Source organism: Nothobranchius furzeri, chromosome 7 (genome assembly GCF_043380555.1).
Source record: "Nothobranchius furzeri strain GRZ-AD chromosome 7, NfurGRZ-RIMD1, whole genome shotgun sequence".
Lineage (NCBI taxonomy): Eukaryota > Metazoa > Chordata > Actinopteri > Cyprinodontiformes > Nothobranchiidae > Nothobranchius > Nothobranchius furzeri.
In genome coordinates, this window is record NC_091747.1 from 8,024,577 (window position 1) to 8,050,392 (window position 25,816).

Below are 25,816 nucleotides of genomic sequence, written 5' to 3' on the forward strand. Positions count from 1 at the left end.
CACGGAGGAATTGGTTCAAAATGATTAAATAAGAGTTAGTTTACACTAGCTCTCGTCTTCTCAGAATCTCCCCAAGAACCCAGCTCGCTCGATCTGAGCTGCATCCTTTTATATCACTTCTGAGACTGCTCTAAACAATGTAAGAGTCACAAGTCATTCTCTCCTGACAGTTTAGGTCAAGGGGTCATTTACCAGATACACTTTTTTAGCTCTACATAAGACATTTGGTATCATTTTCAATACATGCAGTGTTCACATGAGGGCACAAAAGTTACATTCTGCACTCCTGGAATGAGAGCACAGGTCATAAATCTTCATGTTGGTAGCAAATTGTAGATCTTCCTCCAGCATTCCTGAGAGCTTCTGGGTCCAGTTAGACCTTCCTCACTCCATGCCAGTCCTTCTTTTCCCGCCAGAGGTGGAGTTAGGGGCGGGCCCAGGGGTGTGTCCATGGGTGGATGCAGAGAGGACAGGCTGTCTTTTGACCCTTTGCCTAGTTCTGTCCTCACCAGCAAGTCCTGAACTATTGTCCTCTTGACCCTTGTGTGACCCTTGTCTCTGACCACTGTTTCTAAGCCTTGACCGATTGCTCGGACTTGCAACATCCCCCATGAGGACGAACTGAGGCAAAGGACCATAAAAAGATAGAGCAGCAATGCAAGCCTTCATAAATCTAGCATCCATCTCACTCAGGAACGGCTGAACACTCAGACACCTAACTGTGGCCTCCACATCAACCCTCATTCTCATCATAATGCCATCATCAGCTACGGGTAAGCACAAGGTCCCTTTGCGGGTTGTTACATAACCTTTAAACTGCTTTCTCCCATCTGTGGGATCTTCGCCCAGAAAGAATAAAGATAAATCCATCACCGGAGCTTCTCCACGTGGAAGCGATCCCATCATTTGAGGTGGGAAGCTGGCGCTGAAAACCAAAACATGATTTTTCGTATCCAACAAAGGTGCGGTCCCAAAAGAGTCACAGACTTCTGGGCCGAACCATCCAGTCTTTACAGACAAAATATTCATAAACTGAAAGCAATCTATAATCTTGCCTTGACAAACAAAGTAACACCCCTTCTGGGATTTAATTCTCCTTCTCATTTCTCTCCCAGGTGCAATTCGGACAGGGGAAGGAATGCCTGCTGGCTCACTACTTAGACAGACCATAGGGATTTCACGTATCACATCAGGACACGGGACGCATGTCAAAGCTGCCGTCATTACTGATACAACCTCTTCAGCCACGTCAGATGAGGGCGCCGTTGTCAGCTCCTCGTCGTGGGCCTGCTCAAGCAGGGCATCTACTCCCGGGGAGGACAACATTAGTATGTCGTCTTCCTGATCAGTCTCCCGCTTGAATCCCTTTTCCATTTGGTCTGGATGTACTGAATAAACCTGCAAGACACGCAGCGTTTATTCATCGTAGCATGTTCACACTGGAGCCCGATTGTCTTAGTCTGAGGCAATCCATCCCTCCCGCGATTCACGGTGCACAAATAGTATGCGCCATTCAGAGAGAAAACAGTTGATGGACCTGCAGAGGGGATTAATCCCTCTATGATATTCTGCCGAATCGAGTCCATCTGGAAGGAACATAAAATTTGTTCCACATGAGATATATAACTCATTCCATGAAGCAATAAGTAACTGCATTACTGCATAAACACTTCTTAATTATAGGAGAAAATAAATCATCAGAAGCTGCAGGAAGAACCACACTACAATTCCTATCTGCAGGCATAGTTTTACAACAATAATCCTCACAACAAGTGTACACCAGTTATGAAATGTCTACAACATCCTAAAGACAAACTGGATAAAATAGTTACAAAATCCTGACATACCTCCAGATTCAGAGCGTCAATCAGCTCAGATTCAGGGTGAGTTTGATGAGCCATTGGTTCACTTCAAGTTACAGACTGACAGTTAAGGAGCAAGTGACACGCGGTGCAGAGAGGCCTGCACTTAAACAGGAGCAACAAGAAGGGGGGCTAATACTCCCTCTACCTTGACACCTCTCTTCCCATCTTATCTGGATCTACCAGGTCCTTTTTCCTTTCTCCTAACAGCTTTCTTCCTGTCAACTGCCACTTGTTGTTTTTACAGGCCAAAATCATACCGATTATTAAAATAATCACCCCACACATCAATCCTAGAGCGCACAGAGGCCAGAACAGAGCATCCCAGACGGGCCTAATGATGTGCTCTCTAACTCCTTTTACCAACATTCCCATTGAATCAGAAGTTCCTTGAATTACATTATTAGAAACCTGCACTACACTGTCACTCATAATTTCATTTACACCACGTACTATCAGACTCACATGACGTAATGTGCCATTTATGCCATATGCAAAATAATCAAACCAGTCAGCTTTTTGCTGATCTAACGATCTTCGAAATGGTGAGCAAAAACCACTTCTCAGATCCCAATTTGGGAAATTTCTGAAGTTAGGAAACTCTTTGGGTGCATCAGGGTCAATTGTGAATCTTTCAGGTTGAGGATTTTTCCCTACTCTCGGATCATTAAAACACACATGATGGTCTATGCCTAACCCGTTAAGGTAATTGAAATTGACCAGACTAAACGCTCCCCATTTCGTCGTTCCTGGCGCTGTAAATCCAGGTGGCACTAAGTCTCCAACTTTATCATTCATAATCATTATATGATCTAAAAGACCATTTCCTGTTTTTGTATCATTTACTTCCCAAGTATTTGTTTTATCAATAGAAAACCAATTTGTTTTAACTCGAAGTTGACCATGTTCCATCACAAGAGTTTTAGTTCCCACTAATTTTCTTTCAAATGTTTCTGCTTCAATCCTTGTGTCCTGGGGGTAATAATCATATTTTTGCTTATTATATCCCTCTCCATACCAGTATGTCATAGGATATGTCTCGTACATTCCTTTTCTATAATATCTATAATCTTCTGGAATATCTCTTTGCATATAACCACGTAAGACTTTATAGCATAATTCTCCAGTTCCTAAAGTAGCTATGTTTAGATAAGGAGGCCTAGGTTTAAAAAACTCTCGATCTCCTAATGTGTCTGGACGCAGACCTCCAACTGTTAATCCATATAGTTGTGAATACCAAAAAATACACATCCTTCTAGTTAACCCTTTAGTATTATTACAGACTTCCACCTGACATCCTTCAAGCATTAAGGTGTAATTTCTAGCCCATGTGGGACTGTGATAAAAATCTTTCTTATGGGTTGGTCTAATCATTTCATTTACTGCTTCGAAGATGGAGTCTGCCTCAATTATACTATCAGGAGTAGCTGTACCTTTTTGATAATATGCTCCTGCGATCCTTATTCTAAGTGGCTCGCCTCCCTGCCATACAGCGCTATTATTCGCTTTCCTGGTTAAACAGAGTCTAGTTTCCTCATTCCATGCATGCAATCCTGTATCTAAGTTAGTGGGATCAGATTGATCCTTTTTCATCCATTGCACTACTTTTGGGTGTTTAAAATTAGGAACCTCATAAACCCATTCTGTATAAAGAGTGTGTCTTATTGGATGCAGTTCCCATCCTTGTGGCTGAAGGCCTACCTCATTATGGAGGCAGAAAAATGTCCAGTTAAAATATGTACTATTAGTGGGAAGTATATAATTCTGATATCCTGTGTAATTTGCATATTCACTATGACCTTTACGTAAGAGTCGAGCTAAGTCTGAAGTAGATCTCTTACCCCGCACACCGGGCTCTAGAAAGAGAGGAACGGTCTCTTCACCTTCCTCTGCCTCAGCCAGGGGATCAGACATTGCAGGGGGTACTTTTGATAACCATTTAATCACATTATCTTTTACTTTCTGCCACATGTGACTCTCTCCTATCAATTTCACATCATTCTGGGTCCATTTGGGTGAAAACAAGGTCCAATCAGGCTGAAACGTTACAAGAAGGTAGAATCAATTGAGTTTTAAGTGTTATGAACGTTTCATGATGATCGCACATTCCTATAGGGGGTCAAACCATGTCCCAAAGGTCACCGGGCCTGGTGTCACTTTAAAGAAGTAGTCCAGTTACACCTTTGTGGGCTTATAACTTGGCTTCTGAATGTCCTAGAGAGATCAGGTTTGTTTAGTGTACTCCAATCAACAGCCCCTACAACCACAAAAAGGAATGGAGTCATTATGGTTTGTAAATGGCACCCAGAATTATGTTGCATGAAGCAAAATTTCACATCATTCTGGGTCCATTTGTGTGAAAACAAGGTCCAATCAGGCTGAAACGTTACAAGAAGGTAGAATCTATTGAGTTGTAAGTGATCTGAACGTTTCATGATGATCGCACATTCCTAAGGGGGTCAAACCATGTCCCAAAGGTCACCGGGCCTGGTGTCACTTTAAAGAAGTAGTCCAGTTACACCTTTGTGGGCTTATAACTTGGCTTCTGAATATCCTAGAGAGGTCAGGTTTAATTTAGAGTACTCCAATTAACAGCCCCCATTACCCCAAAAAGGAATGGAGTCATTAGAACTTATGGTTTTTAAATGGCACCCAGAATTATGTTGCACGAATCACAATTTCACATCATTCTGGGTTCATTTGTGTGAAAACAAGGTCCAATCAGGCTGAAACGTTACAGGAAGGTAGAATCTATTGAGTTGTAAGTGATCTGAACATTTCATGATGATAGCACTTTCCTATAGGGGGTCAAACCATGTCCCAAAGGTCACTGGATCGGTGTAAATTTAAAGAAGTAGTCCAGTTACACATTTGTGGGCTTATAACTTGGCTTCTGAATATCCTAGAGAGGTCAGGTTTAATTTAGAGTACTCCAATTAACAGCCCCCATTACCCCAAAAAGGAATGGAGTCATTAGCACTTATGGGTTGTAAATGGCACCCAGAATTATGTGGCACGAAGCAAAATTTCACATCATTCTGGGTTCATTTGTGTGAAAACAAGGTCCAATCAGGGTGAAACGTTACAGGAAGGTAGAATCTATTGAGTTGTAAGTGATCTGAACGTTTCATGATGATAGGACATTCCTAAGGGGGTCAAACCATGTCCCAAAGGTCACCGGGCCTGGTGCCACTTTAAAGAAGTAGTCCAGTTACACCTTTGTGGGCTTATAACTTGGCTTCTGAATGTCCTAGAGAGGTCAGGCTTGTTTTAGTGTACTTCAATAAACAGCCCCTACAACCACAAAAAGGAATGGAGTCATTAGCACTTATGGTTTTTAAATGGCACCCAGAATTATGTTGCACAAAGCACAATTTCACATCATTCTGGGTTCATTTGTGTGAAAACAAGGTCCAATCAGGCTGAAACGTTACAGGAAGGTAGAATCTATTGAGTTGTAAGTGATCTGAACGTTTCATGATGATAGCACTTTCCTAAGGGGGTCAAACCATGTCCCAGAGGTCACCGGATCTGGTGTCAATTTAAAGAAGTAGTCCAGTTACACATTTGTGGGCTTATAACTTGGCTTCTGAATGTCCTAGAGAGATCAGGTTTGTTTTAGTGTACTCCAATCAACAGCCCCTACAACCACAAAAAGGAATGGAGTCATTAGCACTTATGGCTTTTAAATGGCACCCAGATTTATGTTGCACGAAGCACAATTTCACATAATTCTGGGTCCATTTGTGTGAAAACAAGGTCCAGTCAGGCTGAAACGTTACAAGAAGGTAGAATCTGTTGAGTTGTAAGTGATCTGAAAGTTTCATGATGATCGCACATTCCTATAGGGGGTCAAACCATGTCCCAAAGGTCACCGGGCCTGGTGTCACTTTAAAGAAGTAGTCCAGTTACACCTTTGTGGGCTTATAACTTGGCTTCTGAATATCCTACAGAGGTCAGGTTTGTTTTAGAGTACTCCAATTAACAGCCCCCATTACCCCAAAAAGGAATGGAGTCATTAGCACTTATGGTTTTTAAATGGCACCCAGAATTATGTTGCACAAAGCACAATTTCACATCATTCTGGGTTCATTTGTGTGAAAACAAGGTCCAATCAGGCTGAATCGTTACAAGAAGGTAGAATCAATTGAGTTTTAAGTGATATGAACGTTTCATGATGATCGCACATTCCTATAGGGTGGTCAAACCATGTCCCAAAGGTCACCGGGCCTGGTGTCACTTTAAAGAAGTAGTCCAGTTACACCTTTGTGGGCTTATAACTTGGCTTCTGAATGTCCTAGAGAGATCAGGTTTGTTTTAGTGTACTCCAATCAACAGCCCCTTCAACCACAAAAAGGAATGGAGTCATTATGGTTTGTAAATGGCACCCAGAATTATGTTGCATGAAGCACAATTTCACATCATTCTGGGTCCATTTGTGTGAAAACAAGGTCCAATCAGGCTGAAACGTTACAAGAAGGTAGAATCTATTGAGTTGTAAGTGATCTGAACGTTTCATGATGATCGCACATTCCTAAGGGGGTCAAACCATGTCCCAAAGGTCACCGGGCCTGGTGTCACTTTAAAGAAGTAGTCCAGTTACACCTTTGTGGGCTTATAACTTGGCTTCTGAATATCCTAGAGAGGTCAGGTTTAATTTAGAGTACTCCAATTAACAGCCCCCATTACCCCAAAAAGGAATGGAGTCATTAGAACTTATGGTTTTTAAATGGCACCCAGAATTATGTTGCACGAAGCACAATTTCACATCATTCTGGGTTCATTTGTGTGAAAACAAGGTCCAATCAGGCTGAAACATTACAGGAAGGTAGAATCTATTGAGTTGTAAGTGATCTGAACGTTTCATGATGATAGCACTTTCCTATAGGGGGTCAAACCATGTCCCAAAGGTCACTGGATCGGTGTATATTTAAAGAAGTAGTCCAGTTACACATTTGTGGGCTTATAACTTGGCTTCTGAATGTCCTAGAGAGATCAGGTTTGTTTTAGTGTACTCCAATCAACAGCCCCTACAACCACAAAAAGGAATAGAGTCATTAGCACTTATGGTTTGTAAATGGCACCCAGAATTATGTGGCACGAAGTACAATTTCACATCATTCTGGGTCCATTCGTGTGAAAACAAGGTCCAATCAGGCTGAAACGTTACAAGAAGGTAGAATCTATTGAGTTGTAAGTGATCTGAACGTTTCATGATGATCGCACATTCCTACAGGGGGTCAAACCATGTCCCAAAGGTCACCGGGCCTGGTGTCACTTTAAAGAAGTAGTCCAGTTACACCTTTGTGGGCTTATAACTTGGCTTCTGAATATCCTAAAGAGGTCAGGTTTGTTTTAGAGTACTCCAATTAACAGCCCCCATTACCCCAAAAAGGAATGGAGTCATTAGCACTTATGGTTTTTAAATGGCACCCAGAATTATGTTGCACAAAGCACAATTTCACATCATTCTGGGTTCATTTGTGTGAAAACAAGGTCCAATCAGGCTGAAACGTTACAGGAAGGTAGAATCTATTGAGTTGTAAGTGATCTGAACGTTTCATGATGATAGCAGTTTCCTAAGGGTGTCAATCCATGTCCTAAAGGTCACCGGATCTGGTGTCACTTTAAAGAAGTAGTCCAGTTACACATTTGTGGGCTTATAACTTGGCTTCTGAATATCCTAGAGAGGTCAGGTTTGTTTTATAGTACTCCAATTAACAGCCCCTATTACCTCAAAAAGGAATGGAGTCATTAGCACTTATGGTTTTTAAATGGCACCCAGAATTATGTTGCACGAAGCACAATTTCACATCATTCTGGGTCCATTTGGGTGAAAACAAGGTCCAATCAGGCTGAAACGTTACAAGAAGGTAGAATCTATCGAGTTGTAAGTGATCTGAACGTTTCATGATGATCGCACATTCCTAAGTGGGTCAAACCATGTACCAAAGGTCACCGGATCTGGTGTCACTTTAAAGAAGTAGTCCAGTTACACATTTGTGGGCTTATAACTTGGTTTCTGAATGTCCTAGAGAGATCAGGTTTGTTTTAGTGTACTCCAATCAACAGCCCCTACAACCACAAAAAGGAATAGAGTCATTAGCACTTATGGTTTGTAAATGGCACCCAGAATTATGTGGCACGAAGCACAATTTCACATCATTCTGGGTCCATTCGTGTGAAAACAAGGTCCAATCAGGCTGAAACGTTACAAGAAGGTAGAATCTATTGAGTTGTAAGTGATCTGAACGTTTCATGATGATCGCACATTCCTACAGGGGGTCAAACCATGTCCCAAAGGTCACCGGGCCTGGTGTCACTTTAAAGAAGTAGTCCAGTTACACCTTTGTGGGCTTATAACTTGGCTTCTGAATATCCTAAAGAGGTCAGGTTTGTTTTAGAGTACTCCAATTAACAGCCCCCATTACCCCAAAAAGGAATGGAGTCATTAGCACTTATGGTTTTTAAATGGCACCCAGAATTATGTTGCACGAAGCACAATTTCACATCATTCTGGGTTCATTTGTGTGAAAACAAGGTCCAATCAGGCTGAAACGTTACAGGAAGGTAGAATCTATTGAGTTGTAAGTGATCTGAACGTTTCATGATGATAGCAGTTTCCTAAGGGTGTCAATCCATGTCCTAAAGGTCACCGGACCTGGTGTCACTTTAAAGAAGTAGTCCAGTTACACATTTGTGGGCTTATAACTTGGCTTCTGAATATCCTAGAGAGGTCAGGTTTGTTTTATAGTACTCCAATTAACAGCCCCTATTACCTCAAAAAGGAATGGAGTCATTAGCACTTATGGTTTTTAAATGGCACCCAGAATTATGTTGCACGAAGCACAATTTCACATCCTTCTGGGTCCATTTGGGTGAAAACAAGGTCCAATCAGGCTGAAACGTTACAAGAAGGTAGAATCTATCGAGTTGTAAGTGATCTGACTGTTTCATGATGATCGCACATTCCTAAGTGGGTCAAACCATGTACCAAAGGTCACCGGATCTGGTGTCACTTTAAAGAAGTAGTCCAGTTACACATTTGTGGGCTTATAACTTAGCTTCTGAATGTCCTAGAGAGATCAGGTTTGTTTTAGTGTACTCCAATCAACAGCCCCTACAACCACAAAAAAGAATGGAGTCATTAGAACTTATGGTTTGTAAATGGCACCCAGAATTATGTTGCACGAAGCACAATTTCACATCATTCTGGGTCCATTTGTATGAAAACAAGGTCCAATCAGGCTGAAACGTTACAAGAAGGTAGAATCTATTGAGTTGTAAGTGATGTGAACGTTTCATGATGATAGCACTTTCCTAAGGAGGTAAAACCATGTCCCAAAGGTCACCGGATCGGTGTCAATTTAAAAAAGTAGTCCAGTTACACATTTGTGGGCTTATAACTTGGCTTCTGAATGTCCGAGAGAGATCAGGTTTGTTTTAGTGTACTCCAATCAACAGCCCCTACAACCACAAAAAGGAATGGAGTCATTAGCACTTATGGTTTTTAAATGGCACCCAGAATTATGTTGCACAAAGCACAATTTCACATCTTTCTGGGTTCATTTGTGTGAAAACAAGGTCCAATCAGGCTGAAACGTTACAGGAAGGTAGAATCTATTGAGTTGTAAGTGATCTGAACGTTTCATGATGATAGCACTTTCCTAAGGGGGTCAAACCATGTCCCAGAGGTCACCGGATCTGGTGTCAATTTTAAGAAGCAGTCCAGTTACACATTTGTGGGCTTATAACTTGGCTTCTGAATGTCCTAGAGAGATCAGGTTTGTTTTAGTGTACTCCAATCAACAGCCCCTACAACCTCAAAAAGGAATGGAGTCATTAGCACTTATGGCTTTTAAATGGCACCCAGAATTATGTTGCACGAAGCACAATTTCACATCATTCTGGGTCCATTTGTGTGAAAACAAGGTCCAGTCAGGCTGAAACGTTACAAGAAGGTAGAATCTGTTGAGTTGTAAGTGATCTGAAAGTTTCATGATGATATCACATTCCTATAGGGGGTCAAACCATGTCCCAAAGGTCACCGGGCCTGGTGTCACTTTAAAGAAGTAGTCCAGTTACACCTTTGTGGGCTTATAACTTGGCTTCTGAATATCCTACAGAGGTCAGGTTTGTTTTAGAGTACTCCAATTAACAGCCCCCATTACCCCAAAAAGGAATGGAGTCATTAGCACTTATGGTTTTTAAATGGCACCCAGAATTATGTTGCACAAAGCACAATTTCACATCATTCTGGGTTCATTTGTGTGAAAACAAGGTCCAATCAGGCTGAAACGTTACAGGAAGGTAGAATCTATTGAGTTGTAAGTGATCTGAACGTTTCATGATGATAGCACTTTCCTAAGGGGGTCAAACCATGTCCTAAAGGTCACCGGATCTGGTGTCACTTTAAAGAAGTAGTCCAGTTACACATTTGTGGGCTTATAACTTGGCTTCTGAATATCCTAGAGAGGTCAGGTTTGTTTTAGAGTACTCCAATTAACAGCCCATATTACCTCAAAAAGGAATGGAGTCATTAGCACTTATGGTTTTTAAATGGCACCCAGAATTATGTTGCACGAAGCACAATTTCACATCATTCTGGGTCCATTTGTGTGAAAACAAGGTCCAATCAGGCTGAAACGTTACAAGAAGGTAGAATCTATTGAGTTGTAAGTGATCTGAACGTTTCATGATGATCGCACATTCCTAAGGGGGTCAAACCATGTCCCAGAGGCCACCGGATCTGGTGTCAATTTAAAGAAGTATTCCAGTTTACACATTTGTGGGCTTATAACTTGGCTTGTGAATTTCCTAGAGAGATCAGGTTTGTTTTAGTGTACTCCAATCAACAGCCCCTACAACCACAAAAAGGAATGGAGTCATTAGCACTTATGGTTTTTAAATGGCACCCAGAATTATGTTGCACGAAGCAAAATTTCACATCATTCTGGGTCCATTTGTGTGAAAACAAGGTCCAGTCAGGCTGAAACGTTACAAGAAGGTAGAATCTGTTGAGTTGTAAGTGATCTGAAAGTTTCATGATGATCGCACATTCCTATAGGGGGTCAAACCATGTCCCAAAGGTCACCGGGCCTGGTGTCACTTTAAAGAAGTAGTCCAGTTACACCTTTGTGGGCTTATAACTTGGCTTCTGAATATCCTAAAGAGGTCAGGTTTGTTTTAGAGTACTCCAATTAACAGCCCCTATTACCTCAAAAAGGAATGGAGTCATTAGCACTTATGGTTTTTAAATGGCACCCAGAATTATGTTGCACGAAGCACAATTTCACATCATTCTGGGTCCATTTGTGTGAAAACAATGTCCAATCAGGCTGAAACGTTACAAGAAGGTAGAATCTATTGAGTTGTAAGTGATCTGAACGTTTCATGATGATCGCACATTCCTAAGTGGGTCAAACCATGTCCCAAAAGTCACCGGATCTGGTGTCACTTTAAAGAAGTAGTCCAGTTACACATTTGTGGGCTTATAACTTGGCTTCTGAATGTCCTAGAGAGATCAGGTTTGTTTTAGTGCACTCCAATCAACAGCCCCTACAACCACAAAAAAGAATTCAGTCATTAGCACTTATGGTTTGTAAATGGCACCCAGAATTATGTTGCACGAAGCACAATTTCACATCATTCTGGGTCCATTTGTGTGAAAACAAGGTCCAATCAGGCTGAAACGTTACAGGAAGGTAGAATCTATTGAGTTGTAAGTGATCTGAACGTTTCATGATGATAGCACATTCCAAAGGGGGTCAAACCATGTCCCAAAGGTCACCGGGCCTGGTGCCACTTTAAAGAAGTAGTCCAGTTACACCTTTGTGGGCTTATAACTTGGCTTCTGAATGTCCTAGAGAGGTCAGGCTTGTTTTAGTGTACTTCAATAAACAGCCCCTACAACCACAAAAAGGAATGGAGTCATTAGCACTTATGGTTTTTAAATGGCACCCAGAATTATGTTGCACAAAGCACAATTTAACATCATTCTGGGTTCATTTGTGTGAAAACAAGGTCCCATCAGGCTGAAACGTTACAGGAAGGTAGAATCTATTGAGTTGTAAGTGATCTGAACGTTTCATGATGATAGCACTTTCCTAAGGGGGTCAAACCATGTCCCAGAGGTCACCGGATCTGGTGTCAATTTAAAGAAGCAGTCCAGTTACACATTTGTGGGCTTATAACTTGGCTTCTGAATGTCCTAGAGAGATCAGGTTTGTTTTAGTGTACTCCAATCAACAGCCCCTACAACCTCAAAAAGGAATGGAGTCATTAGCACTTATGGCTTTTAAATGGCACCCAGAATTATGTTGCACGAAGCACAATTTCACATCATTCTGGGTCCATTTGTGTGAAAACAAGGTCCAGTCAGGCTGAAACGTTACAAGAAGGTAGAATCTGTTGAGTTGTAAGTGATCTGAAAGTTTCATGATGATATCACATTCCTATAGGGGGTCAAACCATGTCCCAAAGGTCACCGGGCCTGGTGTCACTTTTAAGAAGTAGTCCAGTTACACCTTTGTGGGCTTATAACTTGGCTTCTGAATATCCTACAGAGGTCAGGTTTGTTTTAGAGTACTCCAATTAACAGCCCCCATTACCCCAAAAAGGAATGGAGTCATTAGCACTTATGGTTTTTAAATGGCACCCAGAATTATGTTGCACAAAGCACAATTTCACATCATTCTGGGTTCATTTGTGTGAAAACAAGGTCCAATCAGGCTGAAACGTTACAGGAAGGTAGAATCTATTGAGTTGTAAGTGATCTGAACGTTTCATGATGATAGCACTTTCCTAAGGGGGTCAAACCATGTCCTAAAGGTCACCGGATCTGGTGTCACTTTAAAGAAGTAGTCCAGTTACACATTTGTGGGCTTATAACTTGGCTTCTGAATATCCTAGAGAGGTCAGGTTTGTTTTAGAGTACTCCAATTAACAGCCCATATTACCTCAAAAAGGAATGGAGTCATTAGCACTTATGGTTTTTAAATGGCACCCAGAATTATGTTGCACGAAGCACAATTTCACATCATTCTGGGTCCATTTGTGTGAAAACAAGGTCCAATCAGGCTGAAACGTTACAAGAAGGTAGAATCTATTGAGTTGTAAGTGATCTGAACGTTTCATGATGATCGCACATTCCTAAGGGGGTCAAACCATGTCCCAGAGGTCACCGGAACTGGTGTCAATTTAAAGAAGTATTCCAGTTTACACATTTGTGGGCTTATAACTTGGCTTGTGAATTTCCTAGAGAGATCAGGTTTGTTTTAGTGTACTCCAATCAACAGCCCCTACAACCACAAAAAGGAATGGAGTCATTAGCACTTATGGTTTTTAAATGGCACCCAGAATTATGTTGCACGAAGCACAATTTCACATCATTCTGGGTCCATTTGTGTGAAAACAAGGTCCAGTCAGGCTGAAACGTTACAAGAAGGTAGAATCTGTTGAGTTGTAAGTGATCTGAAAGTTTCATGATGATCGCACATTCCTATAGGGGGTCAAACCATGTCCCAAAGGTCACCGGGCCTGGTGTCACTTTAAAGAAGTAGTCCAGTTACACCTTTGTGGGCTTATAACTTGGCTTCTGAATATCCTAAAGAGGTCAGGTTTGTTTTAGAGTACTCCAATTAACAGCCCCTATTACCTCAAAAAGGAATGGAGTCATTAGCACTTATGGTTTTTAAATGGCACCCAGAATTATGTTGCACGAAGCACAATTTCACATCATTCTGGGTCCATTTGTGTGAAAACAATGTCCAATCAGGCTGAAACGTTACAAGAAGGTAGAATCTATTGAGTTGTAAGTGATCTGAACGTTTCATGATGATCGCACATTCCTAAGTGGGTCAAACCATGTCCCAAAAGTCACCGGATCTGGTGTCACTTTAAAGAAGTAGTCCAGTTACACATTTGTGGGCTTATAACTTGGCTTCTGAATGTCCTAGAGAGATCAGGTTTGTTTTAGTGCACTCCAATCAACAGCCCCTACAACCACAAAAAAGAATTCAGTCATTAGCACTTATGGTTTGTAAATGGCACCCAGAATTATGTTGCACGAAGCACAATTTCACATCATTCTGGGTCCATTTGTGTGAAAACAAGGTCCAATCAGGCTGAAACGTTACAAGAAGGTAGAATCTATTGAGTTGTAAGTGATATGAACGTTTCATGATGATCGCACATTCCTAAGTGGGTCAAACCATGTCCCAAAGGTCACCGGGCCTGGTGTCACTTTAAAGAAGTAGTCCAGTTACACATTTGTGGCTTTATAACCTGGCTTCTGAATGTCCTAGAGAGATCAGGTTTGTTTTAGTGTACTCCAATCAACAGCCCCTACAACTACAAAAAGGAATGGAGTCATTAGCACTTATGGTTTGTAAATGGCACCCAGAATTATGTTAAACGAAGCACAATTTCACATCATTCTGGGTCCATTTGTGTGAAAACAAGGTCCAATCAGGCTGAAACGTTACAAGAAGGTAGAATCTATTGAGTTGTAAGTGATCTGAAAGTTTCATGATGATCGCACATTCCTAAGTGGGTCAAACCATGTCCCAAAGGTCACCGGATCTGGTGTCACTTTAAAGAAGTAGTCCAGTTACACATTTGTGGGCTTATAACTTGGCTTCTGAATGTCCTAGAGAGATCAGGTTTGTTTTAGTGTACTCCAATCAACAGCCCATACAACCACAAAAAGGAATGGAGTCATTAGCACTTATGGTTTGTAAATGGCACCCAGAATTATGTTGCACGAAGCACAATTTCACATCATTCTGGGTCCATTTGTTTGAAAACAAGGTCCATTCAGGCTGAAACGTTACAAGAAGGTAGAATCTATTGAGTTGTAAGTGATCTGAACATTTCATGATGATCGCACATTCCTATAGGGGGTCAAACCATGTCCCAAAGGTCACCGGGCCTGGTGTCACTTTAAAGAAGTAGTCCAGTTACACCTTTGTGGGCTTATAACTTGGCTTCTGAATGTCCTAGAGAGATCAGGTTTGTTTTAGTGTATTCCAATCAACAGCCCCTACAACCAGAAAAAGGAATGGAGTCATTAGCACTTATGGTTTGTAAATGGCACCCAGAATTATGTTGTACGAAGCACAATTTCACATCATTCTGGGTCCATTTGTGTGAAAACAAGGTCCAATCAGGCTGAAACGTTACAAGAAGGTAGAATCTATTGAGTTGTAAGTGATCTGAACGTTTCATGATGATCGCACATTCCTAAGTGGGTCAAACCATGTCCCAAAGGTCACCAGATCTGGTGTCACTTTAAAGAAGTAGTCCAGTTACACATTTGTGGGCTTATAACTTGGCTTCTGAATGTCCTAGAGAGATCAGGTTTGTTTTATGTACTCCAATCAACAGCCCCTACAACCACAAAAAGGAATGGAGTCATTAGCACTTATGGTTTGTAAATGGCACCCAGAATTATGTTGCACGAAGCACAATTTCACATCATTCTGGGTCCATTTGTGTGAAAACAAGGTCCAATCAAGCTGAAACGTTACAAGAAGGTAGAATCTATTGAGTTGTAAGTGATCTGAATGTTTCATGATGATCGCACATTCCTATAGGGGGTCAAACCATGTCCCAAAGGTCACCGGGCCTGGTGTCACTTTAAAGAAGTAGTCCAGTTACACCTTTGTGGGCTTATAACTTGGCTTCTGAATTTCCTAGAGAGATCAGGTTTGTTTTAGTGTACTCCAATCAACATCCCCTACAACCACAAAAAGGAATGGAGTCATTAGCACTTATGGTTTGTAAATGGCACCCAGAATTATGTTGCACGAAGCACAATTTCACATCATTCTGGGTTCATTTGTGTGAAAACAAGGTCCAATCAGGCTGAAACGTTACAGGAAGGTAGAATCTATTGAGTTGTAAGTGATCTGAACGTTTCATGATGATAGCACTTTCCTAAGGGGGTCAAACCATGTCCCAGAGGTCACCGGATCTGTTGTCAATTTAAAGAAGTAGTCTAGTTACACATTTGTGGGCTTATAACTTGGCTTCTGAATGTCCTAGAGAGATCAGGTTTGTTTTAGTGTACTCCAATCAACAGCCCCTACAACCACAAAAAGGAATGGAGTCATTAGCAATTATGGTTTTTAAATGGCACCCAGAATTATGTTGCACGAAGCACAATTTCACATCATTCTGGGTCCATTTGTGTGAAAACAAGGTCCAATCAGGCTGAAACGTTACAGGAAGGTAGAATCTATTGAGTTGTAAGTGATCTGAACGTTTCATGATGATAGCACTTTCCTAAGGGTGTCAATCCATGTCCTAAAGGTCACCAGGACTGGTGTCACTTTAAAGAAGTAGTCCAGTTACACATTTGTGGGCTTATAACTTGGCTTCTGAATATCCTAGAGAGGTCAGGTTTAATTTAGAGTACTCCAATTAACAGCCCCCATTACCCCAAAAAGGAATGGAGTCATTAGAACTTATGGTTTTTAAATGGCACCCAGAATTATGTTGCACGAAGCACAATTTCACATCATTCTGGGTTCATTTGTGTGAAAACAAGGTCCAATCAGGCTGAAACGTTACAGGAAGGTAGAATCTATTGAGTTGTAAGTGATCTGAACGTTTCATGATGATAGCTCTTTCCTATAGGGGGTCAAACCATGTCCCAAAGGTCACTGGATCGGTGTAAATTTAAAGAAGTAGTCCAGTTACACATTTGTGGGCTTATAACTTGGCTTCTGAATGTCCTAGAGAGATCAGGTTTGTTTTAGTGTACTCAAATCAACAGCCCCTACAACCACAAAAAGGAATAGAGTCATTAGCACTTATGGTTTGTAAATGGCACCCAGAATTATGTGGCACGAAGCACAATTTCACATCATTCTGGGTCCATTCGTGTGAAAACAAGGTCCAATCAGGCTGAAACGTTACAAGAAGGTAGAATCTATTGAGTTGTAAGTGATCTGAACGTTTCATGATGATCGCACATTCCTACAGGGGGTCAAACCATGTCCCAAAGGTCACCGGGCCTGGTGTCACTTTAAAGAAGTAGTCCAGTTACACCTTTGTGGGCTTATAACTTGGCTTCTGAATATCCTAAAGAGGTCAGGTTTGTTTTAGAGTACTCCAATTAACAGCCCCCATTACCCCAAAAAGGAATGGAGTCATTAGCACTTATGGTTTTTAAATGGCACCCAGAATTATGTTGCACAAAGCACAATTTCACATCATTCTGGGTTCATTTGTGTGAAAACAAGGTCCAATCAGGCTGAAACGTTACAGGAAGGTAGAATCTATTGAGTTGTAAGTGATCTGAACGTTTCATGATGATAGCGGTTTCCTAAGGGTGTCAATCCATGTCCTAAAGGTCACCGGATCTGGTGTCACTTTAAAGAAGTAGTCCAGTTACACATTTCTGGGCTTATAACTTGGCTTCTGAATATCCTAGAGAGGTCAGGTTTGTTTTATAGTACTCCAATTAACAGCCCCTATTACCTCAAAAAGGAATGGAGTCATTAGCACTTATGGTTTTTAAATGGCACCCAGAATTATGTTGCACGAAGCACAATTTCACATCATTCTGGGTCCATTTGGGTGAAAACAAGGTCCAATCAGGCTGAAACGTTACAAGAAGGTAGAATCTATTGAGTTGTAAGTGATCTGAACGTTTCATGATGATCGCACATTCCTAAGTGGGTCAAACCATGTACCAAAGGTCACCGGATCTGGTGTCACTTTAAAGAAGTAGTCCAGTTACACATTTGTGGGCTTATAACTTGGCTTCTGAATGTCCTAGAGAGATCAGGTTTGTTTTAGTGTACTCCATTCAACAGCCCCTACAACCACAAAAAAGACTGGAGTCATTAGAACTTATGGTTTGTAAATGGCACCCAGAATTATGTTGCACGAAGCACAATTTCACATCATTCTGGGTCCATTTGTGTGAAAACAAGGTCCATTCAGGCTGAAACGTTACAAGAAGGTAGAATCTATTGAGTTGTAAGTGATCTGAACGTTTCATGATGATAGCACTTTCCTAAGGAGGTAAAACCATGTCCCAAAGGTCACCGGGCCTGGTGTCACTTTAAATAAGTAGTCCAGTTACACCTTTGTGGGCTTATAACTTGGCTTCTGAATGTCCTAGAGAGGTCAGGCTTGTTTTAGTGTACTCCAATAAACAGCCCCTACAGCCACAAAAAGGAATGGAGTCATTAGCACTTATGGTTTGTAAATGGCGCCCAGAATTAGGTTGCACGAAGCACAATTTCACATCATTCTGGGTCCATTTGTGTGAAAACAAGGTCCAATCAGGCTGAAACGTTACAAGAAGGTAGAATATATTGAGTTGTAAGGGATCTGAACGTTTCATGATGATCGCACATTCCTAAGGGGGTCAAACCATGTCCCAAAGGTCACCGGGCCTGGTGTCACTTTAAAGATGTAGTCCAGTTATACCTTTGTGGGCTTATAACTTGGCTTCTGAATATCCTAGAGAGGTCAGGTTTAATTTAGAGTACTCCAATTAACAGCCCCCATTACCCCAAAAAGGAATGGAGTCATTAGCACTTATGGGTTGTAAATGGCACCCAGAATTATGTGGCACGAAGCAAAATTTCACATCATTCTGGGTTCATTTGTGTGAAAACAAGGTCCAATCAGGCTGAAACGTTACAGGAAGGTAGAATCATGAGTTGTAAGTGATCTGAACGTTTCATGATGATAGGATATTCCTAAGGGGGTAAAACCATGTCCCAAAGTTCACCGGGCCTGGTGCCACTTTAAAGAAGTAGTCCAGTTACACCTTTGTGGGCTTATAACTTGGCTTCTGAATGTCCTAGAGAGGTCAGGCTTGTTTTACTGTACTTGAATAAACAGCCCCTACAACCACAATAAGGAATGGAGTCATTAGCACTTATGGTTTTTAAACGGCACCCAGAATTATGTTGCACAAAGCACAATTTCACATCATTCTGGGTTCATTTGTGTGAAAACAAGGTCCAATCAGGCTGAAACATTACAGGAAGGTAGAATCTATTGAGTTGTAAGTGATCTGAACGTATCATGATGATAGCCCTTTCCTAAGGGGGTCAAACCATGTCCCAGAGGTCACCGGATCTGGTGTCAATTTAAAGAAGTAGTCCAGTTACACATTTGTTGGCTTATAACTTGGCTTCTGAATGTCCTAGAGAGATCAGGTTTGTTTTAGTGTACTCCAATCAACAGCCCCTACAACCACAAAAAGGAATGGAGTCATTAGCACTTATGGCTTTTAAATGGCACCCAGAATTATGTTGCACGAAGCACAATTTCACATCATTCTGGGTCCATTTGTGTGAAAACAAGGTCCAGTCAGGCTGAAACGTTACAAGAAGGTAGAATCTGTTGAGTTGTAAGTGATCTGAAAGTTTCATGATGATCGCACATTCCTATAGGGGGTCAAACCATGTCCCAAAGGTCACCGGGCCTGGTGTCACTTTAAAGAAGTAGTCCAGTTACACCTTTGTGGGCTTATAACTTGGCTTCTGAATATCCTACAGAGGTCAGGTTTGTTTTAGAGTACTCCAATTAACAGCCCCCATTACCCCAAAAAGGAATGGAGTCATTAGCACTTATGGTTTTTAAATGGCACCCAGAATTATGTTGCACAAAGCACAATTTCACATCATTCTGGGTTCATTTGTGTGAAAACAAGGTCCAATCAGGCTGAAACGTTACAAGAAGGTAGAATCAATTGAGTTTTAAGTGTTATGAACGTTTCATGATGATCGCACATTCCTATAGGGGGTCAAACCATGTCCCAAAGGTCACCGGGCCTGGTGTCACTTTAAAGAAGTAGTCCAGTTACACCTTTGTGGGCTTATAACTTGGCTTCTGAATGTCCTAGAGAGATCAGGTTTGTTTTAGTGTACTCCAATCAACAGCCCCTACAACCACAAAAAGGAATGGAGTCATTATGGTTTGTAAATGGCACCCAGAATTATGTTGCATGAAGCACAATTTCACATCATTCTGGGTCCATTTGTGTGAAAACAAGGTCCAATCAGGCTGAAACGTTACAAGAAGGTAGAATCTATTGAGTTGTAAGTGATCTGAACGTTTCATGATGATCGCACATTCCTAAGGGGGTCAAACCATGTCCCAAAGGTCACCGGGCCTGGTGTCACTTTAAAGAAGTAGTCCAGTTACACCTTTGTGGGCTTATAACTTGGCTTCTGAATATCCTAGAGAGGTCAGGTTTAATTTAGTGTACTCCAATTAACAGCCCCCATTACCCCAAAAAGGAATGGAGTCATTAGAACTTATGGTTTTTAAATGGCACCCAGAATTATGTTGCACGAAGCACAATTTCACATCATTCTGGGTTCATTTGTGTGAAAACAAGGTCCAATCAGGCTGAAACGTTACAGGAAGGTAGAATCTATTGAGTTGTAAGTGATCTGAACGTTTCATGATGATAGCACTTTCCTATAGGGGGTCAAACCATGTCCCAAAGGTCACTGGATCGGTGTAAATTTAAAGAAGTAGTCCAGTTACACATTTGTGGGCTTATAACTTGGCTTCTGAATGTCCTAGAGAGATCAGGTTTGTTTTAGTGTACTCAAATCAACAGCCCCTACAACCACAAAAAGGAATAGAGTCATTAGCACTTATGGTTTGTAAATGGCACCCAGAATTATGTGGCACGAAGCACAATTTCACATCATTCTGGGTCCATACGTGTGAAAACAAGGTCCAATCAGGCTGAAACGTTAAAAGAAGGTAGAATCTTTTGAGTTGTAAGTGATCTGAACGTTTCATGATGATCGCACATTCCTACAGGGGGTCAAACCATGTCCCAAAGGTCACCGGGCCTGGTGTCACTTTAAAGAAGTAGTCCAGTTACACCTTTGTGGGCTTATAACTTGGCTTCTGAATATCCTAAAGAGGTCAGGTTTGTTTTAGAGTACTCCAATTAACAGCCCCCATTACCCCAAAAAGGAATGGAGTCATTAGCACTTATGGTTTTTAAATGGCACCCAGAATTATGTTGCACAAAGCACAATTTCACATCATTCTGGGTTCATTTGTGTGAAAACAAGGTCCAATCAGGCTGAAACGTTACAGGAAGGTAGAATCTATTGAGTTGTAAGTGATCTGAACGTTTCATGATGATAGCAGTTTCCTAAGGGTGTCAATCCATGTCCTAAAGGTCACCGGATCTGGTGTCACTTTAAAGAAGTAGTCCAGTTACACATTTGTGGGCTTATAACTTGGCTTCTGAATATCCTAGAGAGGTCAGGTTTGTTTCATAGTACTCCAATTAACAGCCCATATTACCTCAAAAAGGAATGGAGTCATTAGCACTTATGGTTTTTAACTGGCACCCAGAATTATGTTGCACGAAGCACAATTTCACATCATTCTGGGTCCATTTGGGTGAAAACAAGGTCCAATCAGGCTGAAACGTTACAAGAAGGTAGAATCTATTGAGTTGTAAGTGATCTGAACGTTTCATGATGATCGCACATTCCTAAGTTGGTCAAACCATGTACCAAAGGTCACCGGATCTGGTGTCACTTTAAAGAAGTAGTCCAGTTACACATTTGTGGGCTTATAACTTGGCTTCTGAATGTCCTAGAGAGATCAGGTTTGTTTTAGTGTACTCCAATCAACAGCCCCTAAAACCACAAAAAAGAATGGAGTCATTAGACCTTATGGTTTGTAAATGGCACCCAGAATTATGTTGCACGAAGCACAATTTCACATCATTCTGGGTCCATTTGTGTGAAAACAAGGTCCAATCAGGCTGAAATGTTACAAGAAGGTAGAATCTATTGAGTTGTAAGTGATCTGAACGTTTCATGATGATAGCACTTTCCTAAGGAGGTAAAACCATGTCCCAAAGGTCACCGGATCGGTGTCAATTTAAAAAAGTAGTCCAGTTACACATTTGTGGGCTTATAACTTGGCTTCTGAATGTCCTAGAGAGATCAGGTTTGTTTTAGTGTACTCCAATCAACAGCCCCTACAACCACAAAAAGGAATGGAGTCATTAGCACTTATGGTTTTTAAATGGCACCCAGAATTATGTTGCACGAAGCACAATTTCACATCATTCTGGGTTCATTTGTGTGAAAACAAGGTCCAATCAGGCTGAAACGTTACAGGAAGGTAGAATCTATTGAGTTGTAAGTGATCTGAACGTTTCATGATGATAGCACATTCCAAAGGGGGTCAAACCATGTCCCAAAGGTCACCGGGCCTGGTGCCACTTTAAAGAAGTAGTCCAGTTACACCTTTGTGGGCTTATAACTTGGCTTCTGAATGTCCTAGAGAGGTCAGGCTTGTTTTAGTGTACTTCAATAAACAGCCCCTACAACCACAAAAAGGAATGGAGTCATTAGCACTTATGGTTTTTAAATGGCACCCAGAATTATGTTGCACAAAGCACAATTTCACATCATTCTGGGTCCATTTGTGTGAAAACAAGGTCCAGTCAGGCTGAAACGTTACAAGAAGGTAGAATCTGTTGAGTTGTAAGTGATCTGAAAGTTTCGTGATGATCGCTCATTCCTATAGGGGGTCAAACCATGTCCCAAAGGTCACCGGGCCTGGTGTCACTTTAAAGAAGTAGTCCAGTTACACCTTTGTGGGCTTATAACTTGGCTTCTGAATATCCTACAGACGTCAGGTTTGTTTTAGAGTACTCCAATTAACAGCCCCCATTACCCCAAAAAGGAATGGAGTCATTAGCACTTATGGTTTTTAAATGGCACCCAGAATTATGTTGTACGAAGCACAATTTCACATCATTCTGGGTCCATTTGTGTGAAAACAAGGTCCAGTCAGGCTGAAACGTTACAAGAAGGTAGAATCTATTGAGTTGTAAGTGATCTGAACGTTTCATGATGATCGCACATTCCTATAGGGGGTCAAACCATGTCCCAAAGGTCACCGGGCCTGGTGTCACTTTAAAGAAGTAGTCCAGTTACACCTTTGTGGGCATATAACTTGGCTTCTGAATATCCTAAAGAGGTCAGGTTTGTTTTAGAGTACTCCAATTAACAGCCCCTATTACCTCAAAAAGGAATGGAGTCATTAGCACTTATGGTTTTTAAATGGCACCCAGAATTATATTGCACGAAGCACAATTTCACATCATTCTGGGTCCATTTGTGTGAAAACAATGTCCAATCAGGCTGAAACGTTACAAGAAGGTAGAATCTATTGAGTTGTAAGTGATCTGAACGTTTCATGATGATCGCACATTCCTAAGTGGGTCAAACCATGTCCCAAAAGTCACCGGATCTGGTGTCACTTTAAAGAAGTAGTCCAGTTACACATTTGTGGGCTTATAACTTGGCTTCTGAATGTCCTAGAGAGATCAGGTTTGTTTTAGTGCACTCCAATCAACAGCCCCTACAACCACAAAAAAGAATTCAGTCATTAGCACTTATGGTTTGTAAATGGCACCCAGAATTATGTTGCACGAAGCACAATTTCACATCATTCTGGGTCCATTTGTGTGAAAACAAGGTCCAATCAGGCTGAAACGTTACAAGAAGGTAGAATCTATTGAGTTGTAAGTGATCTGAACATTTCATGATGATCGCACATTCCTATAGGGGGTCAAACCATGTCCCAAAGGTCACCGGGCCTGGTGTCACTTTAAAGAAGTAGTCCAGTTACACCTTTGTGGGCTTATAACTTGGCTTCTGAATATCCTAGAGAGGTCAGGTTTAATTTAGAGTACTCCAATTAACAGCCCCCATTACCCCAAAAAGGAATGGAGTCATTAGCACTTATGGGTTGTAAATGGCACCCAGAATTATGTGGCACGAAGCAAAATTTCACATCATTCTGGGTTCATTTGTGTGAAAACAAGGTCCAATCAGGCTGAAACGTTACAGGAAGGTAGAATCATGAGTTGTAAGTGATCTGAACGTTTCATGATGATAGGATATTCCTAAGGGGGTAAAACCATGTCCCAAAGGTCACCGGGCCTGGTGCCACTTTAAAGAAGTAGTCCAGTTACACCTTTGTGGGCTTATAACTTGGCTTCTGAATGTCCTAGAGAGGTCAGGCTTGTTTTACTGTACTTGAATAAACAGCCCCTACAACCACAATAAGGAATGGAGTCATTAGCACTTATGGTTTTTAAACGGCACCCAGAATTATGTTGCACAAAGCACAATTTCACATCATTCTGGGTTCATTTGTGTGAAAACAAGGTCCAATTAGGCTGAAACATTACAGGAAGGTAGAATCTATTGAGTTGTAAGTGATCTGAACGTATCATGATGATAGCCCTTTCCTAAGGGGGTCAAACCATGTCCCAGAGGTCACCGGATCTGGTGTCAATTTAAAGAAGTAGTCCAGTTACACATTTGTTGGCTTATAACTTGGCTTCTGAATGTCCTAGAGAGATCAGGTTTGTTTTAGTGTACTCCAATCAACAGCCCCTACAACCACAAAAAGGAATGGAGTCATTAGCACTTATGGCTTTTAAATGGCACCCAGAATTATGTTGCACGAAGCACAATTTCACATCATTCTGGGTCCATTTGTGTGAAAACAAGGTCCAGTCAGGCTGAAACGTTACAAGAAGGTAGAATCTGATGAGTTGTAAGTGATCTGAAAGTTTCATGATGATCGCACATTCCTATAGGGGGTCAAACCATGTCCCAAAGGTCACCGGGCCTGGTGTCACTTTAAAGAAGTAGTCCAGTTACACCTTTGTGGGCTTATAACTTGGCTTCTGAATATCCTACAGAGGTCAGGTTTGTTTTAGAGTACTCCAATTAACAGCCCCCATTACCCCAAAAAGGAATGGAGTCATTAGCACTTATGGTTTTTAAATGGCACCCAGAATTATGTTGCACAAAGCACAATTTCACATCATTCTGGGTTCATTTGTGTGAAAACAAGGTCCAATCAGGCTGAAACGTTACAAGAAGGTAGAATCAATTGAGTTTTAAGTGTTATGAACGTTTCATGATGATCGCACATTCCTATAGGGGGTCAAACCATGTCCCAAAGGTCACCGGGCCTGGTGTCACTTTAAAGAAGTAGTCCAGTTACACCTTTGTGGGCTTATAACTTGGCTTCTGAATGTCCTAGAGAGATCAGGTTTGTTTTAGTGTACTCCAATCAACAGCCCCTACAACCACAAAAAGGAATGGAGTCATTATGGTTTGTAAATGGCACCCAGAATTATGTTGCATGAAGCACAATTTCACATCATTCTGGGTCCATTTGTGTGAAAACAAGGTCCAATCAGGCTGAAACGTTACAAGAAGGTAGAATCTATTGAGTTGTAAGTGATCTGAACGTTTCATGATGATCGCACATTCCTAAGGGGGTCAAACCATGTCCCAAAGGTCACCGGGCCTGGTGTCACTTTAAAGAAGTAGTCCAGTTACACCTTTGTGGGCTTATAACTTGGCTTCTGAATATCCTAGAGAGGTCAGGTTTAATTTAGTGTACTCCAATTAACAGCCCCCATTACCCCAAAAAGGAATGGAGTCATTAGAACTTATGGTTTTTAAATGGCACCCAGGATTATGTTGCACGAAGCACAATTTCACATCATTCTGGGTTCATTTGTGTGAAAACAAGGTCCAATCAGGCTGAAACGTTACAGGAAGGTAGAATCTATTGAGTTGTAAGTGATCTGAACGTTTCATGATGATAGCACTTTCCTATAGGGGGTCAAACCATGTCCCAAAGGTCACTGGATCGGTGTAAATTTAAAGAAGTAGTCCAGTTACACATTTGTGGGCTTATAACTTGGCTTCTGAATGTCCTAGAGAGATCAGGTTTGTTTTAGTGTACTCAAATCAACAGCCCCTACAACCACAAAAAGGAATAGAGTCATTAGCACTTATGGTTTGTAAATGGCACCCAGAATTATGTGGCACGAAGCACAATTTCACATCATTCTGGGTCCATACGTGTGAAAACAAGGTCCAATCAGGCTGAAA